This window comes from Mytilus trossulus, chromosome 7, assembly GCF_036588685.1.
Source record: "Mytilus trossulus isolate FHL-02 chromosome 7, PNRI_Mtr1.1.1.hap1, whole genome shotgun sequence".
Lineage (NCBI taxonomy): Eukaryota > Metazoa > Mollusca > Bivalvia > Mytilida > Mytilidae > Mytilus > Mytilus trossulus.
The window spans coordinates 70539954-70563103 of record NC_086379.1 but is presented as its reverse complement, the minus strand read 5'-3'; the positions used below and the strand labels follow the sequence as shown (position 1 = coordinate 70563103).

At 32.1% G+C, this 23150-nt stretch overlaps 1 long non-coding RNA gene across 1 annotated transcript; it reads right to left on the bottom strand.

Annotated features, from left to right (window-relative positions):
• Positions 1-16063: 16063 nt before the first annotated feature.
• Positions 16064-17470, bottom strand: LOC134725714 (uncharacterized). The gene is made up of 3 exons (XR_010108585.1): positions 17179-17470; positions 16750-16828; positions 16064-16182 (listed from the first exon to the last, which is right to left on the bottom strand). It is a non-coding gene; the product is annotated as an uncharacterized LOC134725714 (long non-coding RNA).
• Between the last annotated feature and the right edge of the window lie 5680 nt (positions 17471-23150).

Here is a 23150-nt window from a genome sequence, read left to right as displayed (position 1 = left end):
TTCATTATTCTTTACTGATATATATGCATTTGTCAAAGCCGTGGGACTGTACAATCTGTACTTTTTATCATGTCTGAAGAAGGTAGGTTTAGCCTGAAATGTAATGAGATGTCTTTTGTTTATTGCTGTATCTTTTGTTTTAACATTGTGTATGTGTGTATATCTATTTCTTTGTATGTAAAGTGTAAATTCTCAGCTAGATTTTGAGCCCTCTATTGTAAATATTGGTCTGGAATTAACAAAGCCTTACCTTTTTTAGCAGCCATGATGCTGTGGGAAAAATAACATTCGGCAGTAGAAGCCATTTTATAGCGATAATTCATCATTTTTCCCGATTTTTTCATAATCTGTGCAAACAATTCATTAAAATTTCCATATTTGTAAGGTCAATTTTTACGTATGCTTGGCCTGACATACTTTTATAGGTCATCAGTCTTGATCACTGGAATGTAAACAAACCGGCAACTCAGTTTAGAAGGGATTTCCCCTGTGTTTTACTATTAAAAAATCCATTTAAAGATAGATAGAAAAGGGAATTAGTAAAAATGGCGGTTTTGACAAAGATTTTTTTATTTTTAATGATTATTTACCTGTTTCAATCTCATGTTTTGGTTTCACTTTTCCACGTTGTTCTTTACTATACATAGAACGCTGATCAGCTTGTAAGTGGCGTCACGGGTCTTCCGCATGCGCGATAAATGAAAACAATGATGGTGGACGAACTTGCGGGTGGGACGAACTTGGAGGGTTGAAGGATATATAGTGCATTGATCAGAACATTCTATAATCTTGTCTATGAACATTTACAGAAAATAATCAATGTAATATATGCTCAGATATTCACGGCCCAAATGATGTTACATTTGTCAAGAAAATAACACAACTTTTTCAAGTTGCAGGAATCTAATAACTGTAAAAACATAAATGATGTCATTGTTAAAGCCATCTTTAAAAATTGGAGTTATCTTCCTTTGTCTAGAATTACTGTTTAATCTACTACAGCCAATGCAATATTTAATTTCACTTCCCTCTGATAAATTAATGCAATCTTACAAGCACTTTGATTAAATATATCTTGGAGTTCAATCAACATATTTTTGTTATAAAACCAGCACTGTTGTCTTCGATCATGTAATAGTCTAGGTTCAGAAATCTACGTAAAGCTTCCCATTATTCCTTTCACGGATTTGGCTATACTTTTTGGACCTTTTTGATTATAGCTCTTCATCTTTTATATAAGCTTTGGATTTCAAATATTTTGTCCACGAGCATCACTGAAGAGACATGTATTGTCGAAATGCGCATCTGGTGCAAGAAAATTGGTACCGTTAATTTTATTATAAAAGATGTATCTTTAAAAAGTTACAAAAGAACGATTTTTCTGAATGTTAATAAATTGAGAAATTCATCTCTTGTATATAAATGTTCTGTGTTTACCATTTATAGAATCAAATGACGTAATTGATAAAAAAATTATACCGATCCCTAAACATTGATATTTTATATCTATAGTTAAAAAAAAGAAGGACTGATTATACCAAGGGTATATTTCGAACTCAAAAACGTCATGGCCAAAACCAAACAACCTCAACACGACTAAAAGACAAACACATAACTTTGAGCAACACAAAACCTATCAATAAACCGGGAAATGTTCCTAAAGGGCATACAATTCCTATTGACAGGTGGAACCCAACATGTTGCTCAATCAAAACTTTATGGAATTTTGGTCATCAATGCTCTTCAACTTCGTACTTTATTTGGCCTGTTTATTTTTTTTGAATTCGAGCGTTACTGATAAGTCTTTTATAGACGAAACGCGCGTCTGACGTAAATACAAAATTTAATCCTGGTATCTATGATGAGTTAATTTATTATTATTATCTTATTATTATTATTGAGATTAAATAACAACATAATTCAAAACAAATGTGTACCAAAAAGTCTTCATATTTCCCAGACGTATAGTCAAGTATGTCGTTTGGCTCAAAACGTATTAGAATAATACAATTACATAGTCGTGAACTGTCAAAATGAACTTCTAGTGCAATAAGTATTGGTACCGTTAATGTTATTAGAAAAAATGATTTAAATTCCTCGTCTAATTTGAATTTCGTTTCTAAGCTTACATTGTTACTGTTATTGCGCAATAAACAACACACAACCGTGCAGGTGGTTTTGGAATAATATTTATTAACCCAAATCGAAATATGCTTTATGTGATTATTTTACGAAGTTGTTATTTTTTTATCAATTTTTTGGGTTGATTTCCAGTTTCATTAGATATTTTCCAACAAAAACAGATTTTTTAAAACATATTTTATGAATGCAAAATATCAAATCTATGTTTGCAATGTGTTATTCTTCACAAAAGGAACGGGATTATTTATTTGCACGCCAGTAGTCATTGTGATATTCTCCCGAACAGGGATTACCTCATGCGTGCACGAGTTTCAAAAACTTATTCTTTGCTATATACAGATGGGTGCGGTCCTAACCTTGACAAAAGTTAACTCAGAGTTAACTTGTTGACTGCTTTCTAAGTTAACTTGAGAATTTTTAAGCAGTCAAGCAAGTTAACTTCGTCGTTGGTGGACCAGACCTACGGTCTGCTTTTTTAGGACTGCTGCAGACCTATCGACAAGTCTGCTCCAGACCAGACCTGTGGACAAGTCTGCTTTTGACCAGTCCTGAAGACAGGTCTGCCCAGACCAGACCTGTGGACAAGTCTGCTTTTGACCAGTCCTGAGGACAGGTCTGCCTCAGACCAGACCTGTGGACAGGTCTGCTCCTGACCAGACCTGAGGACAGGTCTGCTTTTGACCAGACCTGTGGACAAGTCTGCTATTGACCAGACCTGAGGACAGGTCTGCTTATGACAGATTATCGTTATAAGAGTTTTCATATCAGACTTGAGCTTTCAATAAAATATGTAAACAATTAAACATTCGCATTGTTTTTCCACAGATATCATTTATTATTTACTCGCTAGACTCTACTAGATATTATACAAATGCTCTCTTTTATTTGATATACATGTATTCTTATATAAATAAAAAATGGCTATACGATCACACACAGGTTTTTTTTTATTAGAAGGCGGATAGAAAGGTTATCCAACGCATCGGAACACTATTCTTATATCACGGGATATCGGCAACATTGTCTACGTTACTTCGTTCCCCGTTGTTTACCTGTCCCTTCCTAAATTTTACATTATGCATAAATTTATACTTGCATGGATATTTCATTGATATTCAACTTGTTTGTATTGGATTTACTATTCTATTTCCCGCAGAATATTGTAACAGGAATTGTACAGTGTCCGTAAGCATACGGTGTGGTAAAACTATCAACAATCTCGTCAAATTCGTCAGATTTATCGAGAGATTTGTCATTGCCGATATTTATATGGGACGTCCTAAAATTATACTCAATGCGCACTTTAATGAAATAGTTGCCACTTCTTCTTCTTCCGAATACGGGAGTAGACTCCTAGGTAGGAGTGTAAAACTTCCCGGAACTTGTGTGCTATGTACATATGGACTTAATTTAAAAACAATATGACAAAGAAAAATCGTTATCAATAACATATATACATTATGTACAGTGGCTTTAAAGTTTAATAAGTTGCTGTGGATCCTTCAAGTGTTAGAGTGGATATGCCACTTTTGAAGGATTCCAGGGTGTCAGACATACCTATTGCTTCAGGTAGTGAGTTCCAGTCCGAAATAGTGCGAGGATAAAATGAAAATTTATAGAAATCTTTATTTGTGGATATTTGCCTAAATTTATGTTTCCCCCTAGTGCGTCTATCAGAAATTGTTAAGTTGTCCTTAGGAACTTCCACTAACCCCCAATTTATTTTATACAGCATAGTTAATCTAGCCTTCTTCCTTCTAGATGCTAAATTTTCCCATTCCAATGATTTTATTAAATTTGAAACTGCTCCAGGTGATCTGTCTTTATAATCATTAAAGACAAACCTGGCTGCCTTACGCTGTACCTGCTCAACCTGAGTGATGTGTTGTTTTTTGTGCGGATCCCAGACAGGGGAAGAGTATTCGACGACCGGACGGACAAGTGATGTGTACGTAAGGTTTTTAACCTTACGTGTGCAGTTTTTTAAGTTCCTACGAAGAAAACCTAAGGTCTTATTTGCCTTACAAGTAATATTGTCAATATGCGTTCCCCAATCAAGATCATGGCTTATAGTTACGCCTAAATATTTGCTGTCTTTTACTGCTTCTAAAATATGATTATGTAATATATAATCAAAAGTTGAAGGTTTACTTTTTTTAGAAATATGAATTACATAACACTTCTCAGGATTAAAATTCATTTGCCAATCCTCTTCCCATTTTACTAAACTAGACAAATCTTTTTGAAGTAATTGTGCATCAGAACTATTATTTACATTTCTATATAATAAACAGTCATCTGCAAAAAGTCTGGCATTGCAAGTTACATGTTCGGGTAGGTCATTTATAAAGAGTAAAAATAATGTTGGGCCTAAAACTGTTCCCTGAGGGACACCAGAATCAACTGCTAATTTTGAAGATTTTACACCGTTTAATAGTACTTGCTGTTGCCTGTCAGCTAAAAAGTCATTTATCCAATTTAAATTTTGATTTCTAATACCATAAAATTCTAATTTCTGGGCTAATCTTTTATGGGGGACTTTATCGAAAGCTTTGGAAAAATCTAAAAGTATGACATCTATTTGGTTACCATATCCCAATGATTTAGCAAGATCTTGTATGCTGATGATAAGTTGGGTCTCACAAGACCTTTTGCTTCTAAACCCATGCTGACTATCATTTAATATGTTATTAATTTTAAGGTGTTTCCTTATGTTGCTTGTTAAGATATGTTCTAAAATTTTGCAACATATTGCAGTTAATGAAACTGGTCTATAATTAATAGCGTTATGCTTGTCACCTTTTTTAAATATAGGTACAACATTAGCCTGCTTCCAATCATTTGGGATTTTACCAGTATCAATAGATTTTTGGAAAAAGAATGTCAAAAATGGAGACAATTCTTCTGCAAAATTATGTAAAAAATATGCTGGCAGATTATCAGGGCCAGTGGCTTTATGTGGATTTAAGTTTTTAAGTAATTTTAATAAGCCATTATTACTAATAAATATGTCTGGCATAGTGGGGTGGGGACTTGTACCTTTATTTGGCATAGAGGATGTATCTTCGGTTGTAAAAGCCTTTTTAAATTGTTCGTTTAGGATGTTAGCTTGTGTATTCGGCTCACTATACAATAAGCCATCCTTTCCTCTTAATGGTGACACTCCAGATGTTTCTGTTTTTTTGCTTTTAATAAATTGCCAGAAAGATTTAGGTTTTTCTTCTAACTGGGGGCTAATTATTTCTTGCATATATGTGCTCTGGGCTCTTCTTATTTCTCTTTGAGCAGTAGCTTTTAACTTTTTATATTTATCTTTATGTTCTTGTTTACCAGTTTTTTTAGCTTTGTTGTAAGCTTTACGTTGCTTTTTACATAAATGGTCAATATCCCTATTTGCCCAAGGGTTGGTGTATTTAGATTTAGTGATTTTGCTTGGTACATTATCATCTATAATTTTATTACTACCTTCTTTGAATTTATTCCATAATTGGTCAATATTTAAATTTTCATTAGTCTGAGATATAAGTTCAGATATAAAATGAGATGTTAGGTCTTTTATCTTTTTAATGTCTACCTTTTTCCATAAATAAATTTTATGTTGTGATTGTTTAGATCTTTGGGGCTTGCAGATTGCATCCACTAAAACAATATCATGGTCAGATATACCTGGTATAGATTTTATTTTTGTTATTAATGCAGGTTGGTTTGTGCAGAAAAGGTCAAGTATATTATCTTTCCTAGTTGGAAAATCAACCATTTGTTCAATGCCTAGGTTGTTAAGCATATCTATAAATGCTTCATTCAGCTCCTTAGGATACATTGAGCCAGATATATTTTGCTCAGGCCATTTTATGTCTGGAAGGTTAAAGTCACCACCAAGCCAGAAGGTGGAATTTTTAAATTTTAACTTAAGTTCATTAATTTCAATGATCATTTGTTTGAGATAGTCTATATCATTTTTATTTGGTGGTCTATATGCAGAAATAATAACTAAGGATTTAGTATCAGTTATATTAATTTGGGCAGCAATAAGTTCTACATTTTTGCTTTTATATACTTCTTGGCAAATAATACCTTTTTTAATGGCGATTAATACACCTCCACCTTCTTTTCCGACCCTGTCGTTTCGGAATACATCTTCAAATAGTGTGTTTGGAAAAATTTCAGAAGATAATACATCTTTGTTTAACCAAGTTTCATTACCAATAATAATATCTGGTATAGATGATGTTAATAAATTTTCAATTTGAGGAACTTTATTTTTACAACTTCTAAAATTAATCTGAAGAACTCTTAATGAGTTTTGTCTATTAATATTCTTATTTCTTAATTGCTTCGTCACGGGTGGTTTAGGTGATGATGTAGCACTTGACGTTTAACTATAAACAAAATCAATCAACCGACATAATAGATTCCAAGAAGAGAACCTCGTATACTTTTTTTTTTATTAAATCATTGTAAATAGTACAAATGAATTCAGACATGTCAGTGTTGGTACTTTGATGATGTGGCATAATAGTTTTGTTTTACACGTACACCGTCATGACCTCCTATATATATGATGTGACTGTTATTATGAATAAAGAGATGAAATTCTGACATTCTCAATTTATTCAGAATATTTTTTGCATTAATAGTTTTCTAATATTATTGATTACGTGTACATTTACGGTATTACTAAAATGTGAACAGGAGCGCCAGGAAAAGACATAAAGGCGCTCGGTACAATGGTATGCGGTTATATAGATTTGCAAATAAAAGTGCACATATGATCAGTTTAAGTCAAATAGTTTTGTTTTCCAAGTCAGCATGAGGTATTAAAACTACTGAAATTTTGTTACGTATCAATATTTTGAATAAAAGGAGGACACACTGGTATCCTAAATTTATGCGAACAAAAAGGAGTAGGGGCTTTAATGGCCTAAAATGGCACCAGATTTACAAGATAATAAAAATTCTAACAGAGCAGATTTTTCTCCATAAATTATTAGAATATGAGTAAATGATTTAAAAAAATGTTTTTATTTAACTAAAAAAGGTTCAATGACGTCACAATGGTAGGTGCAAATGACGTCATAATTGGGAAAATAAGCAAAAATACCGAAAATTTGATGGTTTTTCTAAATTTTGACCACCGCACCATGCTTGCACCAATAAGAAATTTTAACATTTTGACAAGTTCATACATATCAAACTTCGGATAAATGATCTTTTTGGTGCAAGGTTGGTGCGATAGTTTAATTTATATTTTACATAGCCAAGCGGAGCAATAAAAAGCTGAAATTTGCCGTCCAAATTGGACCTTTTCATCTGACAAAGTTTAGTTTATACATTATTATGCCTATAGAAACTTATTTTTTCGGTTTATGAATGTAAATTGTATTCCTAATTATATTTCTGTAAGTTTATCTAGTTAAATTTCTTTAAAAAATCCGACAGCAATGAACTTCATGTGTAAGGGAGTCAATAACAACTTTGAAGTCATTTTTTTAATTATGAAATTTTAGATAGACCTTCAATATAACAAAATCTGCACATTTCTGATCTTTTTGCTAATTATAAATTCAAAATTTGTTGTTTGAATGGGTCAATCTTCTCTCTCTGGTATTAGGGTCAGATTCATGATTTATGTAACGAAAAGGGGGGGGGGGGGGTATTTTACTTAAATTTCAATAATTGGCGAGAAACACGAGATTTATTTTGAAAATGAAACTACCTATATTCCAATTGGATGTGTCTTTGTGGGTAATGTGCATAGAGAACAAGTTCTATTAAATTTGATGGTAAAAAAAAACGGAAACGGCATAAGATAGACTATCCATATATCCGTATAAACATGTATATATATATATAATTATATAAGTACGCCTGAGCCTGTGACAACTCTACAACATATTTATCCCAACATCAACCCAACAATGTAAGATCTGTAAATTTGCAAATGTATATATATATGGATAATTGACCTTTCCATGCATAGAAACAAGAGTCTGAAGTCTGTAAGCATACTACATGTCTGTTACCTTTTTAAAGGTTATGTTTTGAATAGTTTTATAATCATGCGTAAAAATGAAGTGAAAATTTTAAAATGTGACCCGGCTTTCTTGTTGAGCCCCATTTGTGGGCATTATGTTTTCTGGTCTATGCGTCTGTTCGTCCGTGCGTATGTCAGTCTGTTCGTCCGATTGTCCTTGTGTCTCGCTTCCGGTTTAAGTTTTGGGTCAAGGTAGTTGAATCTGACATCAGACTCAGACCTTTTTTGAAGTAAATTTTACTGTGTGTATTGTGTGTTTGATTTTTTTCTACTTTGCCTAGAGGTAAAGGGAGAGGGGTTTGAGATCGCAAAAATAACATGTTTAAATCTGCCGATTTTTTGGGCCTGTCCTAACCTAGGATTTCCTGGCCATTGTTAGTCTTGCGATTTGGGCATCCATGTACTAAAGACACATTCTTGTTTTCAATAATTTTCACGAATATATATAATGAATATTGTCATGATGATCAAAGACCAAGTCATACGACACTAAGATTAGTGAAGGCGAAAAGTAAACTAGTCACATTGACAAAAACTACAATAAAACAAATAATATATATATATATATATAATGAATATAGAAAAAATCTAAGAATACAGATTTATTTGATATAGTAGCATGTTCCAGTTTTGTAATTCTATAGAATGATACGGTTATAAGTCTGGATGACTGAAATAGATAATAAAAATAAGATGAATTTCGAAAAGTCAACCCTAATGACCATTTACATAAGTCTAGAGGGCGTGGGGTGGGGAGGGGGTGTACTTCAATACTTTATTGATAGGGGGTGCCGCTGGTTTGTCACCTTACCCAGTTTTACATTAAAAAAATATATACCTTTTCATGAATTGCGTAGGAAAAACAGTTATATCATATATATCTGATAGTTTTCTTAATTTTTCACTTATTCAAGCTAAAAAAAGGTGTAAATAGAAGTGCCCCTCTTCAACCCCAATCCCTTCCAGAAACATAACTACTGTCATGGAAATACATTGACTTTTGCAAACACCCTTTAATGCATGTGTCTGTATCTATTTATTTAAGATTATCAATATTAAGATTTCTTAGCGCTAAATGTGTCTTGTCTTTATATTATTCTTCTTGTCGCTGATAAGTGAGACCCCACCCAGCATCAGATGCACAATCTGTATATATCAGCAATACCCGGTGTTCTGTTTTGTTTGTTGGTGTTTCAATATTGCTTTCCCCCCTTAATATTTACCTTGGAGTTTGTTTCTTTTTACAATTTACGTCTTAAATTGCCTTTCTGTTTCAATATATTTAAAATTAAATCTTGTAAATAGAAAACAAATCGTGATTGCCATGGGCACAGATGTGTTGCTAGGGAGAAACAACAGTGAATTTGGCAAAAATTGTGCAACTAATTATGTAATATTTAAATAGTGTACAAGTGTAAAATTCACTACATGCTACACAGGTTCAATTTCAAATATAGATATATTAAAGCTGTATAATAATCATATTTGATGAGTTTAACTCCGCCATTTTAGTGGTTGCTAGGCAACAGAATAAACGAGCTAGACTCAAAATTTGATTATTTTCAGAAGTTCTATGGTATAGACTTACAACATGACAAATTATATGAAATTTGGGGGTGGGGCCAAAAATGGCCCTTATAGCCCCTAGTCCTTTGTTGTTATTAAATTGCAATATTGCTGTCCATTGTCATGATTATATTATACATTGATTCCTGACATAAAAAATATGGCTGATTAATACTATGCGGGTATGTCATGGTGTATATAGATTAACAAATTAAAGTGCACATATGGTCAGTTTTGGTAATGCGGTCAAATAATTTTGTTGTACAAGTCAGCTGGAGGTATCAAAACTACTGAAATTTTGTTACGTATTAATATTTTGAATAAAATTAGGACATGCTGGTATCCTAAATTTATGCAAACAAAAATTTGTTGTTATTCTATTGCAATATTGCTGTCCATTGTCATGATTGTATTATACATTGAATCCTGACATTAAAAATAAGGCTGATTTACTATGCTGGTATATAGATTTACAATTTAAAGTTCACATATGGTCAGTTTTGGTAATGTGGTCAAATAATTTTGTTGTACAAGTCAGCTGGAGGTATCAAAACTACTGAAATTTTGTTACGTATCAATATTTTGAATAAAATGAGGACATGCTGGTATCCTAAATTTATGCGAACCAAAATTTGTTGTTATTCTATTGCAATATTGCTGTCCATTGTCATGATTGTATTATACATTAAATCCTTACATAAAAAAAAAGACTGATTTACTGTCCCGGTATAAAGATTTTCAAATTAAAATGCATGTATGGTCTGAGTTTTGGTGGATGCGGTCAAATAATTTTGTTGTACAAGTCAACTGGAGGCATCAAAACTACTGAAATTTTGTTACGTATCAGTATTTTAAGTAAAAAGAGGACATGCTGGCACCCTTAATTAAGGCGAACAAAAATTTGTTGTTATTATATTGCAATATTGCTGTCCATTGTCATGATTGTATTATACATTGAATCCTGACATTAAAAATAAGGCTGATTTACTATGCTGGTATATAGATTTACAATTTAAAGTTCACATATGGTCAGTTTTGGTAATGTGGTCAAATAATTTTGTTGTACAAGTCAGCTGGAGGTATCAAAACTACTGAAATTTTGTTACGTATCAATATTTTAAATAAAATGAGGACATGCTGGTATCCTAAATTTATGCGAACCAAAATTTTTTGTTATTGTATTGCAATTTTGCTGTCCATTGTCATGATTGTATTATACATTAAATCCTTACATAAAAAAAAAGACTGATTTACTGTCCCGGTATAAAGATTTTCAAATTAAAATGCATGTATGGTCTGAGTTTTGGTGGATGCGGTCAAATAATTTTGTTGTACAAGTCAACTGGAGGCATCAAAACTACTGAAATTTTGTTACGTATCAGTATTTTAAGTAAAAAGAGGACATGCTGGCACCCTTAATTTAGACAAACAAAAATTTGTTGTTATTATATTGCAATATTGCTGTCCATTGTCATGATTGTTTTATACATTGAATCCTGACATTAAAAATAAGGCTGATTTACTATGCTGGTATATAGATTTACATTTAAAGTTCACATATGGTCAGTTTTGGTAATGTGGTCAAATAATTTTGTTGTACAAGTCAGCTGGAGGTATCAAAACTACTGAAATTTTGTTACGTATCAATATTTTGAATAAAATGAAGACATGCTGGTATCCTAAATTTATGCGAACCAACATTTTTTGTTATTGTATTGCAATTTTGCTGTCCATTGTCATGATTGTATTATACATTGAATCCTGACATAAAAAGATATGGCTGATTTACTATGCGGGTATATAGATTTACAAATTAAAGTGCATATATTGTCAGTTTTGGTGGATGCGGTCAAATAATTGTGTTGTACAAGTCAACTGGAGTCATCAAAACTACTGAAATTTTGTTACGTATCAGTATTTTGAGTAAAAAGAGGACATGCTGGCACCCTTAATTTAGACGAACAAAAATTTGTAGTCATTATTTAAATGAATTAAACTATTGCTGAATGTGGATGCATAGTTCAAGGATGTATAACTAACAAGGACGTATACACCTAACATCAAATATACTTCTTTTCAAAAATATACATAATATGATTGAATTTGATCTCGGAATATATATATATATTCAGTGAATGTTATCATTGTATCCGAGATCGTTTATATAATAGATAAATTGTCAGATCACAGATAAATTTGTATTACGTTCTGTGCGTACATGTACTTATTTTCAAATATTTGTATTTAATCCTGTTCATAAAACGGAAGTATTAATTTTCAAATTACTTTATTTTCGATGTTTATACTACGAAACAAAGATATTATTTTTTTTTTAAATCAACGAAGAGCGGTCCTGGTTACAAGTTAACTTAGTGTTGAGCAGACCAGTCAAAAGTTAACTTGGGAACAGGTCTGGTTTTGATCGGATTTGTCCAAGCAGAAGTTAACTTTGTGGCAGGACCGGTTTCCAAGTTAACTTATGTTAACTTTATGACAGGACCGTTTCCGAAGTTAACTTATGTTAACTTATGACAGGACTGGTTCGAAGTTAACTTATATCAATAGCGGACCTATTTCCAAGTTAACTTTTTGGCAGACATAAAAACAGTCCTAGGACCAAGTCCGCTTTTCAAGTTAACTAGATTTTGGTCCTAGGGCTGGTCAGAGCAGTCCTATATTCGGTCACAGGTTAACTTTGACCAGTCCAAATGACTGGTTATCAAGTTAACTTGCTGTACAGGTTAGGAGTGCACCCATCTGTATGTATGATTTATCAAATCAAATCAAATCAAAACATACGTGTAATGGCATACTTTTGTAAAGGAGGTATTGAGTTATTTTAAAACAATTTTTTTCTTAATTCAAAGCCTTGTAATAATGTGCGCAGCATTATTCTTTATCATGAGGATGGAACACTTTGAAAGCTCTTTTTAATCGTGAAAAAGTAAAACAAAAATATTAGACTTCATGGCATATGTAAAAAAAGGAAAGTCTTTAAAAACTGACAAAACCAAATGCTTCCTATCGTTCATTTCATTGCGACATAGTTTATCATTTGGATCAAATTATCGAAGAATACGTTTTCATATGACCTTCGTCATAAAAGGGGAGGGAGTGGGTGGATCTCGGTGGACGATTTGTAGTTTTAAAACTATTGTATCATTCGCATATCGGCACTGCGGTTTTGAGTTCGTTCCATGCACGTAGGAGTTGCGCTCGACTTTCATAATAATTGTCAAGGATTGTCAGTGTTCTTGTCAAAAGTCGGTGGTTCTCTCTTGCACTTCCTCCGCAAAATAGAACCAAAGAGAACAAACTGACCGCCACGAGATACGGAATGATGATATTAACACAAATTGATCAATCAATCATCCGATCTCTATCATACGGATGAAATAATTTTCACCTATGCAGTCAGCATATGACTTATGTTCACAAGTATTTCAATTTTTGGGGGCAAAACTGTTTATGATTGATGCTGTAGTTTTACGAAATATTCCCTTTTCAGGGATAAATTTCATCTGATATTGTATAGCGAACATCAAATAAACGTAACTGCAGATTTTAAAAACATGGTTGAGGTTTACTAATGTTCGTTTGGTAATACACACCAATTGCAAAGGGAAAAAGAGGCTTTCGCAACATTATAGTTTTCGGTTTTTACGCCAAACTATTGAATTACAAAGTACTTCATATTCTAGCTTTATTTGTTTACATAGATACAGTATATGCCATAGAATGTTTCGATAAGGATGAGTTACACTCTTCAACTCAAGCCTTTGTAATAGGGCATACTGAGAAATAACTACCCCAATAATCACTTCATAAGAAATACAAGTTATTTAGTTACTCAATATTTTACATTTAAGGTCTGTCTTAGACTGAGCAAGAGCGTTATATTGTATGTGACAAAATTGGTACATATATCACTTTTATACAAACGGCAAAATAAAAAACTCAAAACAAAACAAACGAATGGATAACATCTGTCATATTCCTGACTTCCACAACCGTTTTCCTGTGTAGAAAATAGTGTATTAAACCTGGTTGTATAGCTAGTGAAACCTCTCACTTGTATGACAGTCACATGAAACTTCATTATATTGACAATGATATGTGAACAAAACAAACCAACATAAGATGTAAAAAGTCAAAATAGGGGTATAACAGTCATCATTGTGTGATAATCTTATCACTAAAAGTCAAACAAATGGTTTAAAAGTAGTTGTAGTTGATTAACTTATCCATTTTAGTATGCACAGATAAATTTTGATATCATTCAGAAAAAACATTGATCCAAAATAAGATTTTCATATATTGGCAGTAGTCTGTTTAGGAACAATAAATTGTAAAAAAATATTTTTTGTTGTGTGGTGACCTTTTTGTACAACATCAATCGTTGATGAACTTTGACATTTCCTACACAATTATGCTCTATTTAATCAATTGTTTAAAATGTTGTCCATTATGACTTTCTAGTCTGAAATGTACTTCTTCTCTCAATATCTAAAGAAGGCGATACTCATGTTGAGAATAATTAAATAGAAATTCCGGTTTGCTTAATAATTCATTCTTATTTATTTTTGTGCTGAATATTTCTGATACTTTCATGTCTATAAATAAAGGCAAAAGTAGTATACCGCTGTTAAAAACCCATAAATCCATGGACAAAAAAAAATCGGGGTAACAAACTAAAACTGAGGGAAACGCATTAAATATAATGCTTAGTCCGTTTCTGTGTGTGTTACATTTTAATGTTGTGTCGTTGTTCTCCTCTTATATCAAATGCGTTTCCCTCAGTTTTAGTTTGTTATCCCGATTTTATTTTTTGTCCATAGATTTACGAGTTTTGAACAGTGGTATACTACTTTTGCCTTTACTTATTTATTTGTGTGCTGAATTTTTCTGATACTTCCATGTCTATCCTCGTTGTTAAAAACTTAATACAATTCCACAATTTGATATTTGGTCAAGTCTCAGGGTTTTATAAAAAGATCGATTGTTTACGAATGTAAAGATGTCGGATAAAAGCTCTACAGAGCTTATGTGGTATTGGTATATGTATTAAACCCATCCAGGTTAAACCCACCATTTTCTTCTTTTAACATGTCCTGTACCAAATCCGGGAAATGGTCATTGTTATATATAACGTGACGGTACCCTAATTGCACCTATTTTGACAGTTTTTTCACCTACGTTTTTTTATGATAAAGAAAAAAATATCCAAACTGTGTTTATTTTGAAGCCCTATCCTTCTTTATTGTATAGGTACACCAATTTATTTTTTAATCCATATTGAGTCATAAATAATGGGTTTGAATCAACCTCCAAACCTTCCATGATTCTGTAATGAGGAGTACCCAAATTGCATCCATGCTTAAATTCACATCGTCAAAAGTCTAATAAGCCGAGCTTTTGTTTAATTTCTTCAAATATTTTGAACAATTGGATATTAATCCATGCTCACTTTTCATATTTTTCGAAATGTATACTCATAACATATTGTATTTGCTAATTTTAAAAAGATGACGTTTTGATGACGTCGCATGGTGACGTTTTCGAATATTTTGCTTTTTCAGTAAAGGTGTAATACCACCATTGATTTCTCCCTATTAGTCTTTGTTAAATTGGCACTTTTAAAAAAAATGTACAGTATTTACCTTTATTTCAACCAAAGAAATACTTTGCATGTGTAAAGTTTAATCCTTTCCAGTGACACAGTGAAAATTTCACACTACATTTCATAGCATATAAGAAAATAATCATCACCGGAAGTAAACAACCCAATTTTTACACTGTTATTTACTGGTTACTTGATCTGGTAACTATGTAACCTTAACGTTCCAAAATATTTTATAAGACAATCAAATAAAAAAAGAATGATGCATTCAGACATCCAACATACATATTTACGACTCAGAAAAATTTAAGTGCATTGAAATGCAGGGTTAATTTTCTACAACTGTCAAATTCAAGGGAATATTTTTTTAGGCCTACTTTCGTATGCAACCGGATGTGGCATACCATGATTTGGTGGTATTACACCTAAAGAACACCTAAATATCAAATAAACTTAATGTAATTTTTTTCCCTCCAATTGCAAGTTATTTCAAGCATAACTGTCAAGTTTTGTCTCAGTCAGAGCTATAGTTTCAGAGAATATCACTATAAGGTAAGGCCATATCCTACGGCAATTTCAGTCTAATTTCTTCGAAAAATTCTCATTTCAGTGTATCATTATAAAATGCAGTGTTGACTACTATCTGATCATAAACCCATGATCTATGCATTCAAACAATTAAATAGAATACAAAAGACAACTTTAAGATGATAAACAATTTTATTGCACCTTTTAGAGTTCATTTGAAGGTCTGTTTTGGTCTGTTTTGATCCATTTTTCCTCCTTCCTTCCTTTTTCATCAAAACTTGATATCTTTTGTCTAAAAATTAAAACAAATGTGATTATTTCCCCACAAAAATTAAATAAATATAATGTTAAATCAATAATTAAAGTGTTTTAGCTGAAAGAACTGTGTCTATAAATGTTAACAGTCTACACGGAGGTTTCTATAAGCCCTTGTGTGTAACTCGAGTTTTTGGTCTGTTCGCCTAGTGTGACAAATAACGGTTCCCTTTCAGTCAATCATTTATTGTTACTGGTATCAAAGTCTTTTTATTTACTCATAACAGTATATTTCTGATAGATTTATACAAAGAGTCAACTTTCTTGTATTTTACATTAAAAAATGGGGAAAAAGAGTAATAAAAAAAATACCTCAAAATGTTTTTAATAGGGTTATGTCCCTTGGAATGCTGATACAAAAAATAATTGGTAAGAATTATAAAGTTTAAGTATGTGAGACTGGATTCTGGTGTGTATAAATCCAGGGCAAATAAGTGTTTAGATGATTTATTGTCTGTGCAAAATGTAGACGGTACAATGGCAATTTGTAAACTTTTGCGGCCAAAAAAAACCCCAAAAAAACAAGATGATAGTTGATACTTACTTTAATGCTGAAGTGTCATCTGCAGACCAATTCACATATAAGATTTTTCAATAGAATGCTCTTCAGAACATGGTTAACACTGAAATAAAAAAATCACATGTTGTATAAACAAAACTGTAAGGGTAATTTAAAATTTAACACAGTATACTAAATACAGCTTTGTCTGTCCACCCATTTGGCTTAGAAAACACCCGTAAACCCCCATTTCAAGGCAATTTTACCTCAAACGTGCTTTCTGTGTCTAAATCCATTACGAATTGTCCATGTTTACAATGTATGAACTGGTTTATTTATAACTTTTAAAAATGAAAGTACAATAAGGTCACGAGTGCACATATGGTTTCCCTAAATAGGTGTAATACCACCATTGATTTCTCCCTATTAGTCTTTGTTAAATTGGCACTTTTAAAAAAAATGTACAGTATTTACCTTTATTTCAACCAAAGAAATACTTTGCATGTGTAAAGTTTAATCCTTTCCAGTGACACAGTGAAAATTTCACACTACATTTCATTGCATATAAGAAAATAATCATCACCGGAAGTAAACAACCCAATTTTTACACTGTTATTTACTGGTTACTTGATCTGGTAACTATGTAACCTTAACGTTCCAAAATATTTTATAAGACCATCAAATAAAAAAAGAATGATGCATTCAGACATCCAACATACATATTTACGACTCAGAAAAATTTAAGTGCATTGAAATGCAGGGTTAATTTTCTACAACTGTCGAATTCAAGGGAATATTTTTTTAGGCCTACTTTCGTATGCAACCGGGTGTGGCATACCATGATTTGGTGGTATTACACCTAAACAGTCCATCTGTTGATAAATACTGTGAACGTTTTGTGTAAATCTAAATATGTTTACCTATGTTGAAAGACGTGCATAGTATCAAATCATAAAAAAAAACAAATTGTTTAGTCTCTATGAAATCTTGTAAGAATACCATTGCTATTTTTTCTAAATAGGTGCAATTTGGGTACTCGGTGCAATTTGGGTACCCTTACGTTAGTTATAAAAGGTACCAGGATTATAATTTAGTACGCCAGACGCGCGTTTCGTCTACATAAGACTCATCAGTGAAGCTCATATCGAAATATTTATAAACCAAACAAGTACAAAGTTGAAGAGCATTGAGAATTCAAAATTCCAAAAAGTTGTGCCAAATACGGCTAAGGTTTTATATGCCTGGGGTAAGAAAATCCTTAGTTTTTCGAAAAATTCAAAGTTTTGTAAACAGGAAATTTATGAAAAATGACCACATAATTAATATTCATGTCAACACCGAAGTGCTGACTACTGGGCTGGTGATACCCTCGGGGACGAAACGTCCACCAGCAGAGGCATCGACCCAGTGGTGTAAATAGTTATCAAAGGTACCAGGATTATAATTTAGTACGCCAGACGCGCGTTTCGTCTACATAAGACTCATCAGTGACGCTCATATCGAAATATTTATAAACCAAACAAGTACAAAGTTGAAGAGCATTGAGAATTCAAAATTCCAAAAAGTTGTGCCAAATACGGCTAAGGTTTTATATGCCTGGGGTAAGAAAATCCTTAGTTTTTCGAAAAATTCAAAGTTTTGTAAACAGGAAATTTATAAAAAAATGACCACATAATTAATATTCATGTCAACACCGAAGTGCTGACTACTGGGCTGGTGATACCCTCGGGGACGAAACGTCCACCAGCAGAGGCATCGACCCAGTGGTGTAAATAGTTATCAAAGGTACCAGGATTATAATTTAGTACGCCAGACGCGCGTTTCGTCTACATAAGACACATCAGTGACGCTCATATCGAAATATTTATAAACCAAACATAATAGTTCGTTTCTGTGTGTGTTACATTTTGACGTTGTGTTTCCGTTGTGTCGTTTGTTTTCCCTTATATTTGAGCGTGAATTCGTTTTACTATTAGACGTGTCACGGTACTTTTCTATCCCAAATTCATGTATTTGTCGTTGATGTTATATTTGTTATTCTCATCGGATTTTGTCTAAAGTTAAGTCCGTTTCTGTGTGTGTTACATTTTAATGTTGTATCGTTGTTTTCCTCTGATATTAAATGCGTTTCCCTCAGTTTTAGTTTGTTACCCCGATTTTGTTTTTTGCATATAGATTTACGAGTTTTGAACAGTGGTATACTTCTGTTGACTTAATTTATATGTATAACCGACTGTAAATAAATCTTTTATGCTTTTTTGCTTTATGCTAGATGTAAGAATTCTTCACGTAGCCCTGTGTCACACCCGGAAAATGATCGGCTAATTCTTTACAATTTCTAAGAAAGACTACATCCTGTGTTAGTGGGGTTCATGTTGCTCAGTATTTAGTTTTTTATGTTGTGTTTTGTATATTATTGTTTGTCTTATCATCATTCGAAGAGAGTATACCATTGTAAGTTTGACTATATCTTCCACCTCATTCAAATTTCTAAAATCATTTTGAGTCATTTGTACAATTTCGTTTTTTAGATTATCTTCAGTTTTTGGGAGTTTGATATTTAGTTTTTTGTGTTTTGTGCTTTGTTTATTGCATCTTTTGTCTTTATAACTTTTTGTCGTGTTTAAATTGCTCACCTCCTGATATCTGCTTTCTCTTTTTTAAATGATTTTTAACTGTCAATGTGATATATAACATTTTTGTTATATAATGTAAATCCAACGATATGTCTGATTTGTTTTTATTTCATTTATAAAGCAGCAGAATATTTGCAATTCACATTAAACGAATTAAGAAATCCGGGCATACTTTAAAATCCATGTCATAATTTTTTTTTACAATACAATAGGTTTTTATAGACTTACATGGAACTATTAAATAAATTTGCCATCCAATTATTTTTATCAATGCTCAAGGCTTTAAAATTTCTAATTTATAGATTTTTCATTTAATAAATATAATTTGGTGGCTGTTTGCAAAAATCAAAATGAAGGATATAATTCCGTTTTCTGCAATAAAACAATCAAAATGTGCGCCTTCTTAGGAAAATTACAAGTTATCAAATAAACCGACGACAAAACAAATTAATTTCAAAGGAAGCACTTTATTTGATGAAAACAGATACAATAAAAAAATTCAAAGATTTGAAGAATAATAAATCATTTCATTTACTTTATGTCACAGTGAATTGCCGGATTCTTCATTTTGTTCAATCAATCTTTTCATTTAACAATATTAAGAAAAGAATACATTAACTTGTATCTGCCCTGTGAACGATTTACTATTTTCTATTGAAAAAAATATATAAAGTTATTATGTCTGAGAGTTGCTTTATAGATCTGTAATTGCAAAAGTTTTTTGAAAGAAAAAAAAATAGTTTCGAAAACACGAACAATAAATCTGTCTGACAATTTTTGGGAAATGAAATTTTTTACCAGTTTATCTTTAATGCCGTTGTATCGTCGAATTGTGTGTGTCATAACAAAATCGGTGGATAATTTAGAACTTTTTTTTTCATTTCATTTTTTGTTACTTTTATGTCATTCGTACGTAAACAACTATTTAGATCGATAAAAAAGATATATATACATTTGATCACATTTTATAGAAACTGCTTTAAGAAAATAAGAGGTAGCGCTATTGAGACAATTTCACCACTAAATGAAATTAAAAAAGAAACAAATGGCAGGTACATGTAGAAAAAGAAAGCTATGGGATTAAACCGTTTAAATGTATTTTTGAGTTCAAACCTTCTCATAACCTTGGAAAATTATTTATTGTTACAATCATAGAGCAAATTTTAAAAAAAATCAGTTGGAAAGAGCTTGACAATCACAACACAAATTTTAGTGTTATAAGCTCAAAAATGAAAACAACACCAACAACAACCATACACACAAGGAGAAAAAGTACTACTCTTAGTGTATTTGTCGTTTCTGAAAGCTTATCCAAAGCCCAATTTCTATTAACAAATGAACCAAAATCTACTACACTTCAGAGTTCTGTAGCACACTGCTTAAGTTTCAAAAATCATAAACTTAAAATCTTAAAGCAGGTGCTTTTATATATTTTTCCATTGCAGACCTTTTTCAAATTCTATTCAATTTTCCATCATGTTTATGTCAGTATTTCTAGTATGTTTTGTGCTGTGTTTGTCTCTCTCATTGATTAGTATGCATGTACAGCGTCTTACAGTTTTATTTTATATTGGGCACTAATTGAATTTTCATAATTATCATTATGTTCAATTACGATTTCATGAATATGAAGCAAACTAAACAACTTAAAAATACGTCATAGACATTTATAGATCATCTTATTGTTGAAATCCTGATACACTTATAGAACTATGCAATGATATGTGAATCAGTGAGTTCAATTTTTACCAGAACAACATGTATCAATTTTTGTATTTTCTACAACAAAGCATATGACGTCACATTCTGAGCAGACATGGCTTCATAACCTGAATATGTATAGTTTCTCTATAGTAACTTATAATAAAAGCTCAAAATTACATAACACATCTAAAAGACATATATTGCAGTGACAAATTGCGTTCATGATGACGTTGAAGTGCAACTGATATTTTGATTTGTTTGAAACAAATGAAATATTATAAGACACACAACAACTTCAATTTTTATAGTTATTTGACTTGAGATTTAACGTAATCGATACTATCAAAAGTAAGGACGAAAAATAGACAGTACTTCAAATACATTTGAGGAAAATCGTCTAAATGCAGCCAATATGTGGACGGAAAACATATATATTACTTTTCAGTGAAACTATAAAAAAATTTTAAACAAAATAGGGATAAAAAAATGTTCAATATTGAAACTCTATTTTGTTGCAATAATGATATCATGTTTATTACTTACGATTTACTTCTATGTCATGTGATTGGAAGTACTTGGAAGACTCAGTTATAAAATAACACCGTTTTTGTGTGTAAAACTTATTACATTTACTGCTTGATAAACGAATTAGATATTGACAATTCACTTGGAAACTCAACATATACTCTCACGACACTTACCAAAGAGGAAATCCTGGATAATCATAGGTCTGTTCTTTTTTCTTTCGGAATTTCAACCAAAGACGAAGAACTGGATCTTCCATCACTGTATTGGATACCTAAACTACATAAGTGTCCTTACAAACAACGGTATATTACTTGGTCTTCAAAGTGCTTTACGAAACCTCTTTCTAAATTATTAACATCTATTTTATCAACAATCAAAGATGGGCTTCAAAGTTAATTTGAAATTGCCTATTCTAGAGGTGGCGTGAATCAGATGTGGATACTTAAAAATTCCAAAGATCCTCTAGAGTACAAACAATCTAACTCTCTTTCATCTTGTAACAGTATTAAAACATTTGACTTTTCGACTCTTTACACAAGTATTCCACATTCTAAATTAAAAGAAAAATTGAAATAGTTGGTATTGCTTTGCTTCATAAAAAAGAATGGCCAACGTAGATACAAGTACCTTGTCTTAGGGAGGGACAAATCCTACTTTGTAAAGGATCACTCTGATTCGAACAAAAAATTCTCTGAAACTGATATTATCAAGATGCTTGATTTCTTGATTGACAACATATTTGTTACGTTCGGAGGACATGTTTTTCAACAGACTGTCGGCATTCCAATGGGAACAAACTGTGCCCTCTACTTGCCGACTTGTTTCTTTATTATTATGAGGCTGACTTCATACAGGAACTTCTTAGGAAGAAAGATAAGAAGTGTGCATTATCCTTTAACTCTTATTTCCGCTATATAGATGATGTTCTTTCACTAAATAATTAAACATTTGGTGACTATCTATGTGGAATGCATCTATAACATCGAGCTAGAGATATAGGATACTACAGATACCGTTAAGTCGGCCTCATATCTTGACTTACATCTAGAAATTGACAATGAGGGTCGGTTGAAAACATAACTTTACGACAAAAGAGATGATTTCAGCTTTCCGAAGCTATTAAACCAAGAGTTCAAAATGGTGAAGTTGAAGTCATCCCTTCGTAAATTTTACGGACGCCATCACGAGTTGGTTGACCGTTATGGAATACCCGTTTCACAAATGATATCGGAAATTTTCCTTACGTCGTAACTACAATCCCCTTCCCTATCATTAATGTGACCTACCAAATTAAATTATTTATCGTATTTGTAATCACAGAAGCAACACGACGGGTGCCACATGTGAAGCAATATCTGCTTACCCTTGCGGAGCACCTGAGATAATCCCTAGTTTTTTGGTGGGGTTCGTGTTGTTTATTCTTTAGTATTCTATGTTGTGTCATGTGTACTACTGTTTGTCTGTTTGTCTTTTTCATTTTTAGCCATGTCGTTGTCAGTTTGTTTTAGATTTATGAGTTTGACTGTCCCTTTGGTATCTTTCGTCCCTCTTTTATGGCTTGCCTTTACCGTATATGTT